The sequence below is a fragment of the Hyperoodon ampullatus genome, assembly GCF_949752795.1.
Source record: "Hyperoodon ampullatus genome assembly, chromosome: 14".
Taxonomy (NCBI): Eukaryota; Metazoa; Chordata; class Mammalia; order Artiodactyla; family Ziphiidae; genus Hyperoodon; species Hyperoodon ampullatus.
Window position 1 is genome coordinate 119,668 of NC_136927.1, and position 21,781 is coordinate 141,448.

The 21,781-nt window shown below is 51.2% G+C and overlaps 1 pseudogene across 1 annotated transcript; it reads right to left on the reverse strand.

The window, feature by feature from the left end:
• Positions 1-14,059: 14,059 nt before the first annotated feature.
• On the reverse strand, positions 14,060-15,026 carry LOC307062570 (phosphoethanolamine/phosphocholine phosphatase-like; annotated as a pseudogene). The gene is made up of 2 exons: positions 14,293-15,026; positions 14,060-14,071 (listed from the first exon to the last, which is right to left on the reverse strand). The product of its transcript is annotated as a phosphoethanolamine/phosphocholine phosphatase-like (transcript).
• Between the last annotated feature and the right edge of the window lie 6,755 nt (positions 15,027-21,781).

Sequence of the window (21,781 nt, forward strand, 5' to 3'; positions counted from 1 at the left end):
GTTGTAAGGAATGGATGAATTAGGATATGGGGCTTAAGAGACATGTACTAATACATATGAAATATTTAATCACAAAATACCTATGGAATACCAAGAAAGGTCTACTCAACACTCTGTAATAACCTACACGGGAAGGGCTCCAAAGATGAGTAGACAGATACATTGATATAATGAACCAGATTCTGTAAACCTAGGAGAAACAAAATATTTTTTTTATCGAATTTGCTCTGATAATTAATAAAAACTAAATTTAAAAACAATCAAGAAGAAAGGAGATATAAGCTCTTGGGGGTTTTCCCTGGCACATTCTACTCTAATTTGCAGTCTACTAACACGATTTCCTGGAAGGCTGTACTGCCCAAAAATGGAGTGGGAAATGTACAAATGCTGCCGGCTTGTGGACGTTTCCCACAAGTGCAGCTTTAAGCCCACAGCTAATGGTCACTTAACATTCACAAGGACTCAGCGCTGTAAAGGACACCTGCACTAAAAAAAATGTGCTGCGGAAGGGAATGGACAAAAAATTTCAGAACAGGCAAATGTTTCAAGAAGAGAGTATGAAGAGGTACGTTTGACTCACTCTCTTTAAAAAAATGGAAAATGAATAAAAACTTAACCTTAGGAATTATTAGATTCATGCAACTCTAATTTACAGAAAGTTTACAACTCACACCTGTCAACTGACGATCAGCAAAAATTCTACAAACAATAAATACTGAAGGATATTTAGAGGACTGTGTACCCTCTAGCTGCTGGTGAGATGTAAAGTGGTAAGAGTGTACCCTCTAGCTGCTGGTGAGATGTAAAGTGGTAAGAGTTAATCATGAGAATAGAAGGGAGCTGCGTTAGAAAAACAAAAATTGAACTACCATTCGATGCAGCAGACCCACCAGCAGGCTTCTCACCTGAGAAGTGCCGAATCGGGAAGACAGAGGCTGCAACAGCTGCACTGCAGCCTTATTCACAATAGCCAAGATGGTGAAGCAACCAAAATGTCCATCAACAGGTGAATGGATAATGAAGTAGTGGTCCATGTATACAGTGGAACGTTCCCCATTTAAAACAATGAAACACTGCTCTTTGAGGCACCACAAATGAGCTTAGAGATAATCATGGAACATGAGGTAATTTGCAAAGCAAAAGACCTATATCCTATGATATTACTTATAGGCGTTATCTAATAGCTGACCCAAATTCACATATTTCCACAGAGAAAGACAATAACAAATGTAGGAAAAAAATATACTTATCTAAAAGGAAAGGTGGGGGGAATGGATAAATGAAGATCAGTGTTATGTATACCAATACATATTATATACATGTGTTAAAAAGACCGACCATATAGCAAGGGAGGTCTACGGAACACTGTGTAATATTTTGCATGGGAAGAGGATCTGTATATGAATAGACATATAAAATGTACAAATGAACCAGATTGTGTACACCTAGGACAAACAATATTCTAATCATTACACCGATTACAAAAATTGAGACAACCAACAAGAAGTAATGAGACATAAACGTATGGGGGTTTCTCCTGGCACATTCCATTCTAATTGACAACCTAGGAACACGACTTCCAGAAAGGCTCTGCTGCCCTACTACCCAGATTGGGGAATGGAGAAATGCTGCCTCCTAGTGGCCATTTCACACACCAGCAGCTTTAAACCCACTGCTAATGGTCACTAACTATTCACCAATCTTGCAGTTCTGTAATGACACCTGTCCACCAAAATAATCCTGGGGTCGAAAATTGAATAAGAAATTGAAAAGAGGGCAACCTTCCAAGAGGACAATTTGAAAAGGTTTATTGTATGCATACTTTTTTCTCCTTTTTTTAAAAACACAAACAAAAAAAGCTTGGAAAAATGATGAGTTTTAGGAATTTATAAAGACATGCAAACCCAAATTACAAAAACCTATCAGCTCACAGCAGTCAGAATGGCCATTAACAAAATGCTGCAAGCAATAAATGCTGAAGCAATCGTGGAGAAGTGCGTACCCTCCGTTCTAAGGGGGACGTGGTAAGAGCCACTAATGAAAACACAATGGAGGTGCTTTGAAAAGGGAAACATTGCACTACCAGGCAATCAGTCATACCCACTGCTGGACCTGTCACCTGAGAAAATGAGAATCAAAACCTCACAGACTGGCAATTCTGCACTCCAGCAATACTTACCGTAGCCAACACTTGGAAGCAACGAAAATGTCCATCAACAGAGGAGTGCACCAAGAAGCAGTGGTCCATGTACACAATGGAATATTACTCCAATAAAAAGTATAAATTAAATTTAAAAACAAACATAAGTAAGGAGACGTAAGCATTTGGGGGTTTATCCGGGCACATTCCTCTCTAATTTATAACCGAGGAACACCACTGACAGGAAGGTCTGTTTCCCTAGTACCAGCGTGGGGAACGTAGAAAGGCTGCCACCCTCTGGCCGTTACCTGCAAAAGCAGCTTTAAAGCCTGTGCTAATGGTCACTTCATGTGAACAAGTACTGCATGGCTGTAAATGAGACCTGCCCACAAAATGCCTTGAGGGAGGTAATGGCCAATAAATTTCAAAATGTGACACATACTTTAAGAAAACACTTTGAAGAGCTAAGCTGTAATCACAGTTTGAAAAATAAAATGGACATGCCTTAAAGCTTAATTTCAACGGATTATGAGACACACGCAAATTCAGCTACAAAGAGCTTTCAGCTGGTACACCTCAGAATAACCATCAGCAAGAAACCTATAAACAATAAATGCTGAAGTGTTTGTGGAGAAATGCATAACCTCAACTTTCAGTTGGATGTACCCTTGAAAGATCCACTAATGAGAACAGAATGGAGATGCCTTTAAAAGGTACACGTTGAGCTACAATATCATTCAGCAGGCCCATTCCTGGACCTATAACCAAAGAAGACAGAATTGGAAAGGCACAGGAAGGCAAATGTGCACTGCACAGTATTACAATAGCCAAGATATGGAAGTAACCAAAAAGTCCATCAACAGATGAGTGGACAAAGAAGAACTGGTACAAGTACAGACAAAATATTAGCCAAGGAAAAAAAGGACAAATTGCCCTGTGCAGCACCGTAGATGATTCTAGATGTAATCACACAACCTGGAGTAAGTCAGAAAGAGAAAGACACATATCGTATGATATCACTTATAGGTGTTACCTAAAAATTGATACCAGTGAAGATATTCCCACAGAGAAGGGCTATCAGAGATTCATTAAACAAATTTATGGTTCACCAATGGAAAGGTGTGAGGATTGGATACATTAGGATATTGGGGTTAACAGACGTATACAAACACAGGTGAAATATATAATCACCAAAGACCTACGGAATACCAAGAGAAGACTATTCAACATTCTGTCATAACGTACATGGGATAAGGATCCCAGGAAGAATAGACATATGTTTATGTGTGAAAGAACCACATCTTGCACACCGAGAACAAGCCAAACCCTGTAATCAAACTTGCTGTGATAAAAAATAAAAATTAAATAAAAACAACGAACAAGAAGTAGTGAAACATAAACTTAAGGGGCTTTTTCCTGGCACATTCCATTCTAAGTTATAACCTAGAACACGACTTCCATTGAGGCTCTGTTGCCCTAGTAACAAGATTTGGTAAAGGAGAACTGCTGCCACCTTGTGGCCGTTTCACACAACACCAGCTTTAATCCCAGCGGTAATGGTCAATTGATATTCAAAATAATTTCAGGCCTGTAAATGACACCTGCCCTGAAAACAAATCCTGGGGTCATATATAGACCAAAAAATTCAAAAGACGTCCATATTTCAAACCGACAGTTTCAAGAGGCATAATTCATGCACATTTGGCTTCTGTTTCTTTTCCCTTCTTTTTTTGTTAAAAAAATGGGAACGGAAAAGGGCTGAACATCAGGAATTAATAAAGCCATGCAAGTCCAGTGTACGAAAACGTTCACCTCACAGCCGTCAGAATGATTATCAGCAAAAAAAGTCTAAAAGAATAAATGCTGAAGGGGTTTTAGAGAACTGTGTACCCTTTAGCTGCTGGTGGGATGAAACCTGGTAACAGCCAGTAGTGAGACCAGATTGGAGGTGCGTTTAGGGGTAAAAATGGAGCTACCATGTGGTCTTGTAGGCCCACTCATAGGGTTATCACCTGAGTAGACCAGAATCAAAAAGACACAGGCTGGCAATCCTGCACTGCAGCAACATGTACCATCCCAAGACCTGGAAGAAACCAAAATATCCATCAACAGAAAAATGCACCAAGAAGAAGTCGTCCATGTACACAATGGAATATTAGCCATGAAAAAGCATGGAACAGTGCCGTTGGCACCACCATATAAGGATCTACAGATAATCACCCAACATGAAGTAAGAAAGAAACCGAAAGACAGACATCCTATGACATCACTTATAGGTGTTACCTAAAAATTGATACCCATGAAATAATTTCCAAGAGAAGGACACACATAGATTCAGAAAACCAAATTATGTTTAACCAAATGGAAAGGTGTAAGGAATGTATGAATTAGGATATGGGGGTTAACAGACATGTACTAATACATATGAAATATATAATCACACAATACCTATGGAATACGAAGAGAGGTCTACTCAACACTCTATAATAACATACACGGGAAAGGATCCAAAGAGGAACAGACAGATACATTGATAGGATGAAACAGAGACTGTACACCTAGGAGAATCTACATTTTTATCAAATTTGCTCTGATAATTAATAAAAATTAAATTTAAAAAGCAAACAACAATTTCGGATATATATGCTCTTGGCGCTTTGCGCTGGCACATTCCACTCTAATTTGCTGCTTACTAACACAATTTCCAGGAAAGCTCTGTTGCCCAAAAACCCAGAGTTGGAAATGTAGAAATGCTGCCGCCTTGTGGCCGTTTCCCACAAGAGCGGCTTTAAACCCACCGCTAATGGTCACTTAACATTCAGAAGGACTCAGGGCTGTAAAGGACACCTGCCCTAAACAACTGTGCGGAGGTAGGGAATGGCCAAAAAAATTCAAAACTGCAAATTTTTCAAGAAAATAATATGAAGAGGTTAATTTGGCTCACTCTCTTTTAAAAAAAGGAAAATGGATAAAAGCTCAACCTCAGTAATTATTAGACTCGTGCAAATCTAATCTACAAAAAGGTTTCAACTCACACCAGTCAACTGGCCATCAGCAAACAATAAATATTGAAGGGGTTTTAGAGAACACTGTACCCTCTAGCTTCTGGTGAGATGTAAAGTGGTAACAGCCAATAATGAGAACAGAAGGGAGCTGCAATTAAAATAAAAATTGAGGTACCATTCAATCCAGCAGTCACACCACTGGGCTTCTCACCTGAGACCTGAATCGAGAAGACCCGGGCTGCAAAATCTGCACTGCAGCCTTATTCACAATAGCCAAGACAGTGAAGCAACCAAAAGGTCCATCAACAGATGAACAGATAAAGAAGAAGTGGTCTATTTATACAACAGAATATTAGCCATGGAAAACAATGAAACACTGCTATTTGAGGCACCATAGATGAGCTTGGAGATAATCACAGAACATGAGGTAAGTCAGAAAGCAAAAACCTATATCCTATGATATCACTTATAGGTGTTAACTAATAACTAACACAAATGAACATATTTCCACAGAGAAAGACACTCACAGACTTAGAAGTATGCTTATCTAAAAGGACAGGTGGGGTGAATGGAAAAATTAAGATTAGGGTTACCATACGTGTACAAATACCTATTAAATACATATATCAAAAGACCGACCATATAGCAAGTGAGGTCTATGGAACTGTGGAGACGTCCCAATCACCTGACTGCCCTCCGACCTGCCGTGAATTGGAGACTGAGACCAGGCACGCCTCTCTCCTTCTCCATTCACTCAGGGACAGACTGGGGGTCATGGGAACCTCAGAATCGAAACCAGATTCTAAGACACCCCTGGGGTGTCTCCTAGCCAATTTTACAGTCCTCAGTTTCTCCCAAGTTCTCCGTTGCCGACGGCTTATTTTCTATTCCACTGTGGCCAGGCCACAATATCCTCTAGACAATCCAAATGGCCTCCTGAAGGGACTTTCAATTTTAACATCCTCCGTGATCTAGATAATTACTGCCGCAGGATGGGCAAACGATCCGAGGTCCCCTATGTTCAGGCCTTCTGGTATTTACGCTCCCGCCCCTCCCTCTACGTCGATTGTTCCACTTCCCAGATCCTTCTTGCCAGACATCTCCTACATCCAAGCCCCTAATTTCCTTTGATGATGACTCCTCTCCACTAGGCGACCCACCCGAATCTCTCGCCTCTCCCCCCTCCAGAGCTCCTCTCCAGCCTCCACCCAACCCTGAAGCGGTCCCTCCTCATCCCGCAGCCGCTCTGGCCCATCCAACCGCATCCCCGCCTCCCTCAACGGTTTCTCCTCCCTCGCCCCTTGCTTCGCCAATTAGTGCACATACACGCTCTCACGACTCCCAAGATCCAAATCTCCTCTGCCCTCTGAGGGAGGTAGAAGGAGCGGAAGGATTAGTTAGAGTTCATGTTCCCTTTTCCATCCAAGTTCTCTCTCAAATAGAAACGCAATTAGGCTCCTTTTCAGCCGACTCTTCCCGCTACATCAAATAATTTCGCTACCTCTCTAAAGCTTACGATCTAACCTGGTATGATATCTCTGTGATCCTATCTTCTACTCTGACCCCTGATGAGAGGGGAAAGAGAATTCAAACTGCTGCCCGAAACCATGCAGATGAGGTTCACCTTACCGACAACTCCATGCCTGTCGGAGTGACTGCTGTACCTGGTACCAATCCAGGCTGGACTTATCAGGATGGCCAAGATGGCCGTCATAAACACGACCTCATGATCCAGTGCCTCCTGGCTGGCATGCAGGCTGCTGCTCATAAGGTAGTCAATTTTGAAAAACTAAAGAGATAATCCAAGAACCTAACGAAAATCCAGCTATCTTTCTCAATCGCCTTACAGCGCGGTCTTAACTTTCTACACCCAGCTGGATCCCGACACCCCGGCAGGGGCAGCGGTCCTAGCCACCCATTTTATCACCCAATCAGCCCCGGACATCCGAAAGAAATTAAAACGGGCAGAAGATGGCCCTCAAACCCCTATTCGAGATCTGGTAAAGATGGCCTTTAAAGTCTACAATGGCCGTGAGGATTTGGCAGGATCCAGCTGACAGGCTCGGATGCACCAAAAGGTGGCCCTCCAAACCCAACCTCTTGTAGCCGTCCTAAGGCCGGCCATCTCCCATGTATCACAGCATCCATGGGGTCCGCAAAAGGCAAGCCCGCCAGGGGCCTGCTTCAAATGCAGAAAAGAAGGCCACTGGGCTCGCCAATGTCCCAATCCCCGACCTCCTTCTAAGCCCTGTCCCAGCTGCAGGTTAACAGGCCACTGGAAGAGTGACTGCCTTACGACTGGCCCTCCCTCAGCGTCTCCACGTGGGGGGCAGGCCGACCCAACGGCATTACCACTCGAACTGCTGGGATTGGCTGACGACTGATGGCGCCCGGACTCGAAGACCCCCATCACCCTCACCGAGCCCAGGGTAACGCTACAGGTAGCGGGTAAGTCCATCTCATTTCTGGTGGACACGGGGCCTACCTATACGGTCCTGCCTACTTATTCTGGGCCAGTTACTCCTTCCCAGATCTCGGTCATGGGTATTGATGGCAAACCATCCTTCCCACTCCAGACCGGTCCACTCCCATGTCATATCGAAGGACTCCCTTTTACTCATTCCTTCTTAGTGATACCATCCTGCCCAGTTCCCTTGCTAGGCCGAGATGTCCTTTTCCACTTAGGGGCCTCCCTCCAGCTGGTTAGACTTGACCCTAAGGTCCCCTCCTCCCAACTCCTGCTTCCTCTTCTCGGCCTGTCTCTAGAACCCTCCCCCTCCTATCCCCCTCTTCCAATCACACCAACCCCATCAATTCCCAAGTCTGGGATACTTCTAAGCCCATAATAGCAACACACCATTCCCCCATCCTCATCCGCCTAAAGAACCCCTCCAAATTTCCATCAAGGCCCCAATTTCCCATCTCTGAGACTCACCTTAGGGGCCTACAACCTATTATCACCAGACTCCTAAGCCAGGGACTCCTTATCCCCACTGACTCGCCCTGAAACACCCCCATCCTGCCTGTCCGCAAGGCCTCTGAGGATTATCGCCTGGTCCAGGACCTTCGACTAATCAATGAGGCCATAATTCCTCTGCACCCAGTAGTACCAAACCCATACACCTTGCTCTCCCATATCCCCCCATCCACAACCTGCTTTACGGTTCTGGATCTCAAAGATGCCTTTTTCACTATCCCCCTACATCCCGACTCCTATTTCCTCTTCGCCTTTACCTGGACGGATCCGCATACTCATACTTCCAGTCAGCTCACCTGGACGGTTCTTCCCCAGGACTTCTGCGACAGTCCTCACCTCTTCGGTCAGGCGCTGGCACAGGACCTCACTTCCTGCTCCGGTACCCCCAGCACACTCCTTCAATATGTAGATGACCTCCTCCTTTGTAGCCCATCTCTCAGCCTCTCAAGACAACATACTGCAGATCTCCTCAATTACCTTGGCTCTCGCGGTTATCGGGTCTCCCCGGCCAAGGCTCAGTTATCTGTATCTTCTGTAACCTACCTGCGGCTCCATCTTACCCCTACCACAAAAGATCTAACAGCCGATCGCACCTGGATTATCCGTGAACTCCAGCCTCTGGAAACAGCGGAACAAATTCTCTCCTTTTTGGGCCTTATAGGATTTTTCCGACACTGGATCCCTAACTTTGCTCTCCTCGCTAAACCCTTATATCTAGCCGCTAAGGAAACCCCTCAAGGACTCCTCACCTCTCCTTCCGCCGTTCAACAGGCCTTTCTCACCCTCCGTAACGCTCTGATATCTTCTCCCCTTTCTCTGCCCAACCCAAACCGACCTTTTCACCTTTTTGTGGATGAACGGGCCGGAATAGCCACTGGACTCCTTGCCCAGCCTGTAGAGCCTTCCTACCGCCCCGTGGCTTACCTCTCCAAACAGCTAGACCCAACCATTCAGGGATGGCAACCATGCCTTCGGGCCCTAGCAGCAGCAGCCGAACTGACCAAACAAACACTACAGATACTCAACCACGCAGGAATAGGTAACATCTCCGACTGCTTTCTATGTGCCTCGCTTGGCCGTCCATCCTTGGCTGCTGTCCCACTCGACCAGCCCGTCAATTCTACTTCCTACACATCCCAAAACCCACCTTTTTCCCCGTTAAAAGTCCCCATATTCCTTGATTCAAAAAAATCTCACTATCTGTTACAGCAGCCGCCCAAATCTACCTGATATTGGGTTTCTTTGCAACACATCCCTCACGGTAAACACATCAATTGAAGCACCACCAGGCATATTTTTGTGGTGCAATGGTTCCCTCACAAAAGAGATCAATTCTTCCTCCCCCTTCCCATGTATCCCCGTTACTCTCGTCCCACAACTCACACTGTATAGCCAAGACGAATTTTCCTCGCTAATCACGCCGCCCTTTACCCGACAAAAAAGAGCTATCTTTCTTCCTCTGGTCGCAGGCATCTCTCTCGCCTCCTCCCTGGTCGCTGCAGGCCTCGGCGGGGGCGGGGGCGAGCTCTAACACATAGTGTTTCAACATCCCGCGACTTAGAACATAAACTCCAGCTAGCCATTGAAGGCTCCGCCGCCTCCATCTCCTCTCTCCAGTGCCAAATCACCTCCATAGCCCGAGTCGCTCTCCAGAATCGACGAGCCCTGGATCTCCTGACGGCCGACAAAGGAGGTACCTGCCTCTTCCTACAGGAGGAATGCTGCTGTAAACGCCCTCCATCGCTTAAGAGAAGAACTCCAACGCAAACACCAACAGTCTGCCTCCCCAACTCCCGATTGGTGGCGATCCACCCTCTATACCTGGCTAACACCAATCTGAGGCCCCTTAATTCTCATCTGTATCTTGCTCACGTTTGCCCCGTTTTCTTAGGTTCCTTCACCAGCACATGGAGGAAGTCTCTCGGGTGGCCACAAACCAAATGTTCCTCGGTCCTTACACCTTGCTTCCTACAGAAACCCCCACTGGTCTCCCCTAAGCCTCGGACCTCTGGTCGCCCGACTCCCCTTTCGACGCCCCCATTCAGCATGAAGTAGCCAGAGATCGGAAAGCCGCCCCATTACACCAAAGATGTCGGGATGTAAGGCCAACTGGCCCGAGGCAGGGGAACGCAATCAGATTCACAGGTTGCATCAGACCGAAACTCTCCGGACCACCCCGTTCCAGAAACTGACCTGGAGACATTCCGGACCACCCAGTTCCAGGAACTGACCTGGGGGCTTTCCACCCAGCCCAGCCTTCCCGCCTTTCGAGGGACGGGACTAGCGGTCCCAAGACTGATGTAACCGGCACCAGATACTGCCACGACACCCCAAGAAACCACCAGATAAGGAATACCCTGTGCCCTCCCAGATTCACCACACCCCTTTCCCTTCTTCCCCTATAAAATCTTGCCCAGCCCTCGCCCGGGGGCGACTTCTCTGGCCCCTTTCTCTCGGACCAGTGAACCTCGCCCGGCAGCGCCCCCTAATAAAGCTCACTTGAAGCTTTCCTCTGTTTTGCGATGCCGTTTGTTAAGATCCGACCTTACACTTACACATCAAGGATGGCTCTGAGCTGAATTTCTGCAAAACAAGACTATCCCATGCAAAGAACAACCCAGTAGAGCTTTGTATCCCATCAGCTACAGGAAGAGAATGGCTGCCGGCTACTGAAAGCCAGCAGCATTTACAACTTAACTCCCATGGCCACTGCAGTGGTACGTCTGAGTTTTCTGTTTCTGCCCCTGTACCAAACAGCTCTGGTGTAATTCCTCGTTCCTTCCTCCACCCACCCCCACCAACCCCTGTCCCCTCACCTGCGGCCCGCAGCCCTCCGCTCCGTGCTCGGATGCCGCTGGGGTGCAAGGGACCCACGGGACGGGTCGTTCCCAGCCGCCGGGCGCTGGCTCCCTAGACTCCCTCCGCTCCGTGCTCGGATGCCGCTGGGGTGCCAGGGACCCACGGGACGGGTCGTTCCCAGCCGCCGGGCGCTGGCTCCCTAGACTCCCTCCGCTCTGCACTCGGATGCCGCTGGGGTGCCAGGAACCCACGGGACGGGTCGTTCAAAGCCGCCGGGCGCTGGCTCCCTAGACTCCCTCCGCTCCGCGCTCGGATGCCACTGGGGTGCCTGGGACCAACGGGACGGGTCATTCCCAGCCGCCGGGCGCCGGCCCTCTAGACCCCCGCCGGCTCGCGTGGCGCCGACGACGAGGAGTCCCAAGGAGGCCCCGCGCCAGGTGCGCTCTGGCCGGGACGCCCACTTCCGGGACTCTCTCTTCCGGGAGAGGCGCGCAGACCGCCGCCACGCTCAGGTGAGCCGCAGCCAATGCCGAGCAAGACCCGCCCCGTTAGGCGCAGCACGATCTCGGCGCTCCAGGCACGGGCGCCGGGGGGCGGGCGTCTCCTCTCCTGACAGGCAGCTAGCGATGCCCCGGGGCGCGGGCCCCTGCGGCGCGGAGACAGCTCCAGGCTGGACTCATCGACACCAACGCCGCCAGGAGGAGCGCTTGGCGGGACTCGGCAAACAAACCAATGTTTTAAATGGAAAAAGGACTTCAAAAGACCCTTCTCCAGATAAGACATACAAATGGTCAGCAAGCACATGAAGAGATGTTAATCGTCATTAGTCGTGATGAAATGCAAGTTAACACCACAACGCCGACCCCTCCACACACCAGAAGGCCTACAATCAAGAAAGCTAAAAATAACAAATGTTGGCAAAAATTTAGAGAAACTGATACAGAATTTTCCATAGGGAAAATGAATAACTTCCGGAGGTGGATGCTGAGAATATTTGTACAACAACGTGAATGTAGTTAATGCCGTAGAACTGTATGCTCAAAATGATTTAAATGATGTTATGTGGGGGGTTTTAACATAATTTAGCCCCTGCTTTATACCAGACCCCAGAGTCGAAGCTTCTCATCCATTTTCTCATTTTTACTTAACCTCCTAGGATCTTCACACTCCCATTTAACAGACGAAGCTGAGCCTGAGAGGTTAAACTAAGTGACTTGCCCAAGGCTCACTCGACCAAGTCTGCACTATTCAATGTTACTGTATTTACTGAACACCTACTAGAGCATCTACTGAGCAATACCTCCAGCACCTGCCAGAGACATTGTGGAAAGACCAGAATGAACGGGGGCTGAAAGCAGATGACAAAACATGGGTAGATCCTGGGGCCCTGCTCTCAAACACTGAAGTTTCTTGGAGTGGAGGGGATGGCTTGTGTCACACTTGTGGGGCCTTTTATTCCACGCCACCGCACCCCCACAGAGGAGGGAAGCAGCTGGCCTGATACTGAATATTAGCTCAGCTGGGAGGAGTCCTGGGGCTTTGAAGAAGGCACCCCACATTGCCCCCTAGAGTCCAGTATGTGGGCACAAGCATCCCTGTGGCGGGGCAGGAGGCACGTCGCATGGCACCCCTCTCCTCCCGCCCTGCAGTAATGACACTGTACCCATACACCCGCCAGAAGGACAATGAACTCTCCTTCTCTGAGGGCACCATTATCTGCATCATCCGCCACTACTCCGATGGCTGCTGTGAGGGCACCGGCTCAGAGGGGTCTGGATTCTTCCCCGGGAACTATGTGCAGCCCAGCTGCTGACAGCCTGGGATCTCTGGGATGCTGACCCAAGCACCGCCTTGAGTGAGCCTCGAGTCCCACACCAAAGCCTGCTCCAGTCAAGACTGGACCAGCCCGGCACGCCTCCTGGGCTGTGAGCTGTGTCTGTTCCTTCCCCCCATTTCAGTGGGAAGGCGTCCTGGTAAAGACAGAGGAGGTACCCAGAGGCCTGCTGGACACAGGAAAAAAAACTGGAAGCCAAGGAGTTTGGTGACCTTACCCACAGGGGACCCTTACGCCATGCAAGACAGGGTCTCCAGCCAAGTGCCAACTTTGAATAAAATTCTGATGACCTCCTGATGATTGCCCTGCAGGGCTAGCGGGCCGAGGGACTGAAAGGCAACCCACTAGTAAGGCTCCCGCTCATTGAGCCTCTGCCTGCCCTAAGCAGCAGTATCTCCCATCTCCTCGGTGCTCACTGAGCCCTCCACACTAGACCCGTGTGCCCCTCTGCGAAGGTGGGCCGCACCCCGCTCTTTTGCCTGTTGCCTGCTTTGTTATGTATTCAGTCTTGGTTCCCCAGGCTGGGCACTCCTCCAAGAGTGGGGACCAGCTCCCTCACTTAGGTGGGGCTCTCTGAGAGCAGAGCTCACCTCGCCCTCATCCCCCAGACGGCAGCGTGAGACATCTCGCTCACCTCTGCCCTTCACCTCCTTCACAGCTCTGAAACTCCAAAAGAGGGAGGTGGGCCTTGGGTTTCCACTGGCTCTGCTTTAAAGCATCATGGCTTTCTGTTCCATACGGGAGGAGGGGGACTCAAAAGGCCCAGTCAGTGGGGCGACTTTGGGTAAGTCCCTGGTTTCTTGCTGCATAGAGGAGGCTGGGGTGCAAGGAGACATCTTAGGGCTCTGTGAGGTCCCTGGCTGGCCAGACCCGAGCCCTGGAACAGTGTGCTACCTCTTTCCACCAACAGGAGGTGACTGTTCCCTCTAGCTTTTTATCCTGTGGGGATGCTAACAGGGTGGGGGGGCGGGGGGCGGCAAGGAGTGTAGTGTAGGGTCACAGTAGGTAAAGCAAGATCTAGGCCTCGGACCATCAGCAAGGAGCGCCACCTCTCTCCGTGGGGAGTCTGGTGTGGGGAGGTCGGTGGGGGGGGACATTTCGGGGCCTGGGTCCTCTGGACAGAAGACTGGAGGAGGGAGGCCACGCAGCCCAAGGCAACAGTTAACTGCACCGCGGCGGGACATGTTCCTTCTCGACCCTGACAGGGAACCCCGTCCTCCCAACTGAGAGGACGAGGTTTGTGGAAACACTGCTGCCTGCTCAGATATGCGTGCCACGCTGCTGCGGCCAGACTCCGGAATTCGCTAGCAGTGGAACTGGGGGAGACAGCTGAGCTCGGTTAACTGCACAGATGGGGACAGCTCCCAACTCCCTCCTCCAGTCCCCAAATGGACCAACCTGGGATTCCAGGAAATCCTGAAGGGATATACCAAAACGAAAGGGAAAGGGAGTAATAAAACTAGCTTTCTCTTTCCCGACCCCCACCGCCCCACCCCCTCCCCGCCCAGGTGGCCCCTGCAGGCCACGTCCTCAGCACCTGATGCAGGTGTAGGCGCACTTCGGTGGAGGTTTCCCAGGGCACCACCCTGGCGCGGAAGGAGCTGGGCTCGGCCTTCTGCGCCTCCTGCATAAGGCGGTGCATGGGGTAGTGGCGGCGTGGGAAGGCCACGTCGCCGCCTGCCAGCAGCCCCATGGGGCAGAAGTCGTTGGCGCCGTCGCTCACATAGAAAAGGTGCTCGAAGGCCATGCCGTCGTGCGCCTGCTCGCGCAGATAGTCGCTGAGCACCTTGTGCTGGCACATGTTGGCGGGGCAGCGAGCGCAGCTGTGCGCGTGGAAGGGCCGCAGCGCCAGCAGCCCCCAAGGGTCGGGCCCCGACGGGTTGCTGAAGATGCGGCAGAACAGGCTGTGGTGGCCGGCGGCACTCAGCGCACTCTCCACGCCAAAGGTGTTGGCCTCTGAGATGAGAATAATCTCAAAGCAGGCACCCTGCTTGGCCACAAACTGCAGCAGCTCGCCCGTGCCGGACGACAGGGGGATGGCCTCGTAGATGGCGCGCAAGTCCCGCGGCCGCACGCCCTGCTCGCCCAGGTACTGGAAGACGCACTGCATGTACTCGTTGTAGAAGCCCTCGCGCTAGGTGGCATGCAGGCTCTCAGGCAGCCGCTGGCCCGCCGCGGCACGCACATGACGGAGTCATCGCTGTTTTCGTCCACGATAGTCTCGTCCAAGTCGAAGGTCAGGAGGAAGCGTGGTGCGCCGGGCGCAGCCATCCCGCTCTCCTCTACCAGCTTTGTCCTGAGCGACCAAATCCTTTTGTGGTCACCAAAGAGTCCCTCAGAGGAAAGGGGGACAGGACCTCTGAGCTTCTCCTGCAGGGCGGGGAGCGGCGGCTGCGGAGGTCTGTCCCGGCTGAGTCTGGAGTGTCAAGAGTGGGGAGAGGGCCTAGCTGAGCTATTTGGGCGGAGGATGGAGCAAGGGGTGCTCACGGGAATTGGAGGGGACGCTGCGTCTTATCGTTCCCGGATTTCTGGGCTCCGGCTCTCACGAGTCCCTCCAGTCCAGAGGGTCCATGAATGCTGTGCATCTGGGCCGTTCCCTCCACTTGCCCCCCATCCCCATGTTACGTATTTTTAACCACAATAAAAAAAAATGAAGCACTGATAATCCATGTTACAACATGGATAAACATTGAAAACATTCTAAGTCAAAGAAGTCATACTGAAAAGCCCACTCATATCACAACCATCTTGTGTGCTTTAAATCCATAGCAGTTTTGAAAATGAGGGGATGGGACTTCCCTGGTGGTCCAGTGGTTAAGACTCTGAGCTCCCAATGTAAGGGGCACAAGTTCGATCCTTGGTCAGGGAACTAAAATCCCGCGTGCACAGTATGGTCAAAAAATAAAATAAAATAAACGTCATTGGCCTGGTTTGGATCATAGCACCGTCCTTGAACCCATCAGAGCATGTTCCATAGGATGGAACATGGGATTGGCTAAATGTGGATCATATGCCCATCTTCAAGGTGGGTGGAACGTACATCAGCCCTCTGGAACTGTTTGGACTGGAAACAGGTAAGAAGTTCCCAAAGTAAAGTTGAGGTTCTGGACTTTGGCATGAGAACAGATGCTGGATTGGGGAAAGCGGCAGATTCCACATCACTGACGGCCCACTGCACAGCTGTGGGATCTGAAGGCCAAGGAAGGAAGGGGCTGATTTAGGGTCAGGGGCTGCAGCCACCCATCCAGTGCTCTTGCTGTCCATCCTCAACAGCAAGAACCTCTTCCTCTTGCAAAAGGCACAGCCCTCCTTGATGTCTCTGGTGGTGGGAGCCCAGGAGTCACACCTGCCCCCTGGCCACATGACTCACCCATCCCCCAAGAACAATACTGCTCATTTATCCAGTCTCCTCCCTCCTTTACGAAGAGCAGAGACTAAATGCTATGGAGGTTAGGAAATTCTTGCTCAATGAAGCAGTGGGAGGCTCAAGGATTATGCCGTATCATGGAATCCATCATTGGCAGCTTTCAGAGACCACATGGGTGCATGTGGCTCTCCAAGACCATGCAGCCTCAGTGTGAAACTGTCCACTGGGTGGCCCAGTTGCTCCCGTATCTCTGACTCTTAATGAGTATGAATATCAAAAGTTTGTTACAGCTGGAAGCCCAAAGGATTGCAAGGCCATCCAAGGCCATTGCAAGGCCAACAACTGCTGTATGGTTGTTGTGTCAGGGACACACTCAAATGTTTAGATGGTTATTACCTCGCGTGGCAGGCTATGAGCCTGTGAGGGGGAGGCCCTTTTCTCAACCACAAGGATGTTAGTAACTGAAACATCCCAAAGGGCTGTCTGTGCTGCCCAGGTAGCTGTTCAATTGCCCAGCAGCAAGGTCAGCTCAGTAATTGGCCACAGAGACTTGACAGGGACCGGACTGGCTTGAGCTGGAGGACCACAGATGACTGCCTGGATGGTCAGAGGTCAAGGGCTGTCCTGAGACTTGATGTCTATTGATGCCCACTCAGATGGGACAAAGGATGCCTGCAGTCCCAGGAGGGCCCCAGCAGCCCTCAGGAGGCAGCACCTGGGGGCTGGCAGGTCGCTGCACCAAGTTCTGTATAAATTCATAACATGACCATGGAGTGAGCTCAGTCAGGCCTGTGCTGGACCCGGGCTGCCCAGGCCAAGTGGGGCCAGCACTACTCTTTCCAGTTCAGATGGTAGGAGGAAACCCTGTGGGCTGCTGAGGCCCTAACAGCCGTTGACTGAGGTTGAGGTGGATTTGAAACAGTCAGTGACCAGAGCAGACGTTTCGTTCTTCTGCTCTCAGGTTCCAGGATGGGGGTAGATAACCAGCGGCCCAGGTGAACCCCACACTCGTGAGTGACCCCGGGCAAGTCCTCTCCGTCCTATAGGACTCAGAGGTGTGGGGTTAGGGGGTCCGTGGGCCAGTTCTGCTTAACACTAACCCACTGACCCTAACGCCCAAATCTCTACTGTTCCCTCCCTAACCCTAACCTCCTCATCTCTAATCCTAAACCCTAATGCTCCTAACCCCTAGCCCCTAGATACTCGACCTTGACCTGTAAACTCCCAACCCTTACCCTGACCCTGACTCAGACCGTCTGACCTGACCCTCTAACCCTGACCCTGAACCCTGCATCCTTTAACTCTAATCCCTCAAAACCTGGGCTCAGCTGAGTGGCTCCATCCAGAGGTGAATCAGGACCTGTCTTTGGGCCCCCACTGCCTCTGCCCTCTCCTCCCCCCAGGAACCAGAAAGTCTGGGTTGTTGGACTCTCCTGACCAGAGGGGCAGCTGCTCCTGGTCCACCTGCGCCCACACCCCCTCCTCTGGGGCCCTTGGCCTCTGGACCGTCTGACCTTCAGTCCACCTTCAACAGCCCAGAGACAAATCCAGGTGAGACGCCTACTTCATTGGCACAGGTGGGACCTGGTCCCCATCCTCACAGTCCGGCCAGAAAGCTTTGTGCACACTGTCTCATGAGGCTGCCTGTCCCCAGCCAGCTGGAGGGGTCGGGAGTCAGATGGGGAACCGAAGTGTCCTTGAGGTTGGAGTGTGGGCAGGACAGGGTAGGAGGGGCGAGAGGTGAGGTGTCATCATTCCCAAACCAGGCAGGGAGTGTGTGCTGTGTTTGCATTTCAGACAGGGAAGAGTATGTCAGATGGAGGCTCGGAAGTAGCACACCTTGCAGGCCAACCTACCAGGGCAGGTCTTCCCTAAGCCAACGGGTGGCGCAAAACAACGCAACAAACTGTACATATATCCTTATAATGAATCTGGCAACTGGAAAGGAAACATCACAGGTCATGGCAACTGAGACACGAGGAGCCCATCCCGCCCGCCCAGCCTTGCGCAGTCTGGAGGTGGAGCCGGGGTAGGCTGGACAGGCAGCTCCCGGCTAAGGCCTGGGCCGGAGAGCCCCAGGAGGCATGGCAACCCGCAGACAATTTCCAGAGCCCACTGCAGCCAGGAGACGTTCCCTACAGAACAGCCTCGGGCCCTGTGTGTCCACCCTGTACACAGCACGACCCCGTCGACCCCTGGGCCTCATTCACGGCTGTCTGGCCACCCCTCCCCTCACTCCCTGAGTGCCTGAGCCCCCAGGGCCCCCTTGGCCGAGCCTCCTCTGCACACCTGGCTCTCCTGACTATCCCTGCCTCTCTGAGCACACCGTGTCCTTCCCTGGGGTCTGCGGGTCTGGCTAAGGGTTCCCCCTTGACCCCGGGTAGGCACCCCACCCAACGCTGATGCTTGCCTTTCCTGCAAGATGGCCCCCTCAGTCTCAACAACTCCGAACTGTGTTGCATTTACTTCTGGGAAAGAGGGAATGAAGAGGAAGCCCCATTCCGGCCTCACACAAGGTGCGTGCTAACCTTGTGGACCCAAGGGACCACCACAAAGAGGCTGGAAGCCTGGCAGAGGCACAGCCCCTACCGTCACCCCTGTTCCTCGGCCCAGCTTCTCTCTTCTACCATCAAACCCCTCAGCCGCCACCAGAGGAAAAATGTGGGCCTAATCCTGTCACTCTGGTTCCAAAACTGTTCTCTCTGTCTATAAAACGAAGTCAAAGCTAGCTGTCTGGCCACCCTTGCAGCCCCTCTGCGATGTGTCCTCCCCGTGAGCCAGGCACCCAGCCCCTTCCCCTGCCCCCTGCCCCCACCCTCCTCTAGAGCGAGCTCCGTCCATCCCACTCCTTCAGTTCAGCTCAGCTGCCACCTCCGCTGACCCACCAGCCAGAGGTAACCTCTCCCTCCACAGACACACCTGGCCTGCAGCTCCTCTGTCCCACGCCCGGCTGGGCTGAGCACAGCTGAGAGCATGCGCCTGCTTCACTGTGGACCCCAGGCCCCAGCACATGGCACAGGCTCAGGGATGTTTACTGGACAGATGGATGACCGTGAGGATGAGCAGGCAGATCACTCACGGTAGCGGGGAGTGGTCCTCCTTTTGAGTCTCTACACTTCACCACAAAGTGCTAAGGCAACAGCAAAAGGGAGGGTGGGGGAAGGCGGCACCAGAAAGCAACAACTCCATGCCTTCCTCGTCCCCCCACAGCACGCACGTGTACACACATATGTGCACGTACATGCCCAAGCATACCGGCATTCACACACATGTACACACACACATGAAAAGATGGACTGCAGTCACACACAGGCACACAATCACACGTGCTGCGCATGCAAAAACACGTGCATACACACATGTGCCTGCCTGCACATAAACACACTCACATGCACTCGGATGTACACAGACCTGTGCACAGACAGCACACACATGCACATGCTTGCGCACACTCACGTAATACACACACATACACACAAAAGCTCAGGAAATTTCACAAAGTTTGTTTTTGTTTCACCCTCCCCAAGAATGAGGAGACAGCAGATGGTCCCTGGGAAATAAAAATGGTCACGGCCCTGCATCTGTCACAGAGGCTAGTTGAAGGCTCAAGCACGCTCTGCCCTGCCCAGTCGTGGGGTACAGACCCAGCCTGCTCAGCTGCCTCAGCCGAGCCTTCCGCTGCCCCAGCCGCTCGTGGGAGAAGCAAGTCTGAGTGTCACTTGCAGGTCATGTCTGTGCTACTTCCGGACTGGGGGTCTTGTGTTATCTTGCATGGTATCTTGCTGTGGGCTGAGGCTTACATTTTGCTATCTACTCTTCCATAAGCACTTCACCATATTCCTGAATGCCTATGCCCTCCAGAGGCCCCAGTTCTAGAACCCTGGATTTGGGAAGCAGTCGGCCATCTCTGTGCACAATCACAAAGCTGCAGTCTGACCCAAGTCCACTTCTTCTATGTCTTAATGCTGCTCCACCTGGGGCTGATTGCAGAGGTGCTGGGTCTACAGTCCATGAAGATCTGGGAGACATGATCCCCCTCTCGCAGGCCTGCACGGACTTGCCTTTGCCTGTTAGTCCAAGTCATGCTCTATACAACATCTGTTTTTCTCCTCTAAAAAAAATATTCGCAGAAGCAGCAGCATCTCTTTAGACCACAGTCAGGATGACCCTCCTGGAATGAGCCTCAATCCTACCTCAACTGGACTATCTCCTGCCCTCTGCCTGACAAGGACCAGGCCTTGGATGTGGTCAGTCTCCCCTCCAGTCTGACTGGGCCTTCCTGACCAGAGAACCCAGGAATACCCCCTGAGCCTGTGGACTCAAGCACCTGCTGTGGGAAAATGTGCTGATGCATAAAAAAAATGATAGGACTCTCCAAGACCATAAAAAATCACACACAACACAAACCATAAATAACCGCCAGGCTTGTTCTACACTGTGTGAAAACTGTCAATTTTTCACTACACTGGAACATACTCAGAGATGCTCTGGGCCTGGAAGAGCCCCAGGGCCCTGGTGCTGCACAGACTGGAAAGGGCCTCACAAAGCACCTTCTGGATACTCTCTGTGGTGGGATGGGGGATCCAGGGAGACTGCATAAGAAGTGGGTACGGGAGCCCAGCCAAGCTCCCAGGCTTCTGGTGCCTGGAGGGTCAGAAAGTTCCAGAGTATTCCCCTTGCTGAACTTGGATTCAGAGTCCCAGGTGCTCTGTGGGCAGCAAGATCCTCCCATGAGGACACTGACCATCTCCTCCAGGCCTCTACCACACAAAGGGTGACCAAACACAGAGCTGTGCCACAGGGATGCGGGAAGGCCAGGGAGCCTGAGGGAGAGGAGGCGGGAAGCGGCAGCACCCCAATTGCATGGTCTTCTCGTCCCCGTGGAGCCCCTGCCCTGGTGCACAGTTCACTCCCAGGCTCACCGTGAGTGACGGGCTGAGCAGGCCTTAGTCTTACCGACGGCCAGATATCTCGGGCCCTCTGCGTCCTGTGTTTTGCTGCAGACAGTACACCCTTAGTAACTGCTCAAGTCACGGATCGAGAGGGTCAATGAACCAATGAGCAAGGGAATGAGTGAGCGATGAAGGAACAGAAAAATGGGCAGATGGTGGATCCGCACTACCATGCTGACCCCGAGAACGAAATGTCACAGGTGTGCAAGACTCTCCCACGAAACACACTCTCCACCGCCTCCTGACCCCAAGCCACTCCCTTCAGGACACCCTTGCTCCACACCCTAAACTGTACCCTAGCCCTAGCCCGTACCCTAATCCATACCCTAACCTGTACCCTAACCAATACCCTAACCCTAAACCGTAGCCATACCCTAACCCATACTTGAATCCTAAAACTAAGGCATACCAAACCAGAACCCATACCCTAACCCTAACCCGTACACTAACACTAAACCATAACCTAACCCATACCCTAACCCTAACCCTAACCTGACCCTGACCCTAACCACTAACCCTAAACCTAACCCTAACCCAACACTAACACTAACCCTAACCCTAACCTTAACCCTAACCCGTGACCCTAACCCTAACCCTAACCCTAAACCTAACCTTAACGCTACCCTAACACTCACCTTTACCATAAACCTTACCCGTTCGCTCACCCTAACCCTAACCCTAAACACTAAACCCTAACCCTAACCCGA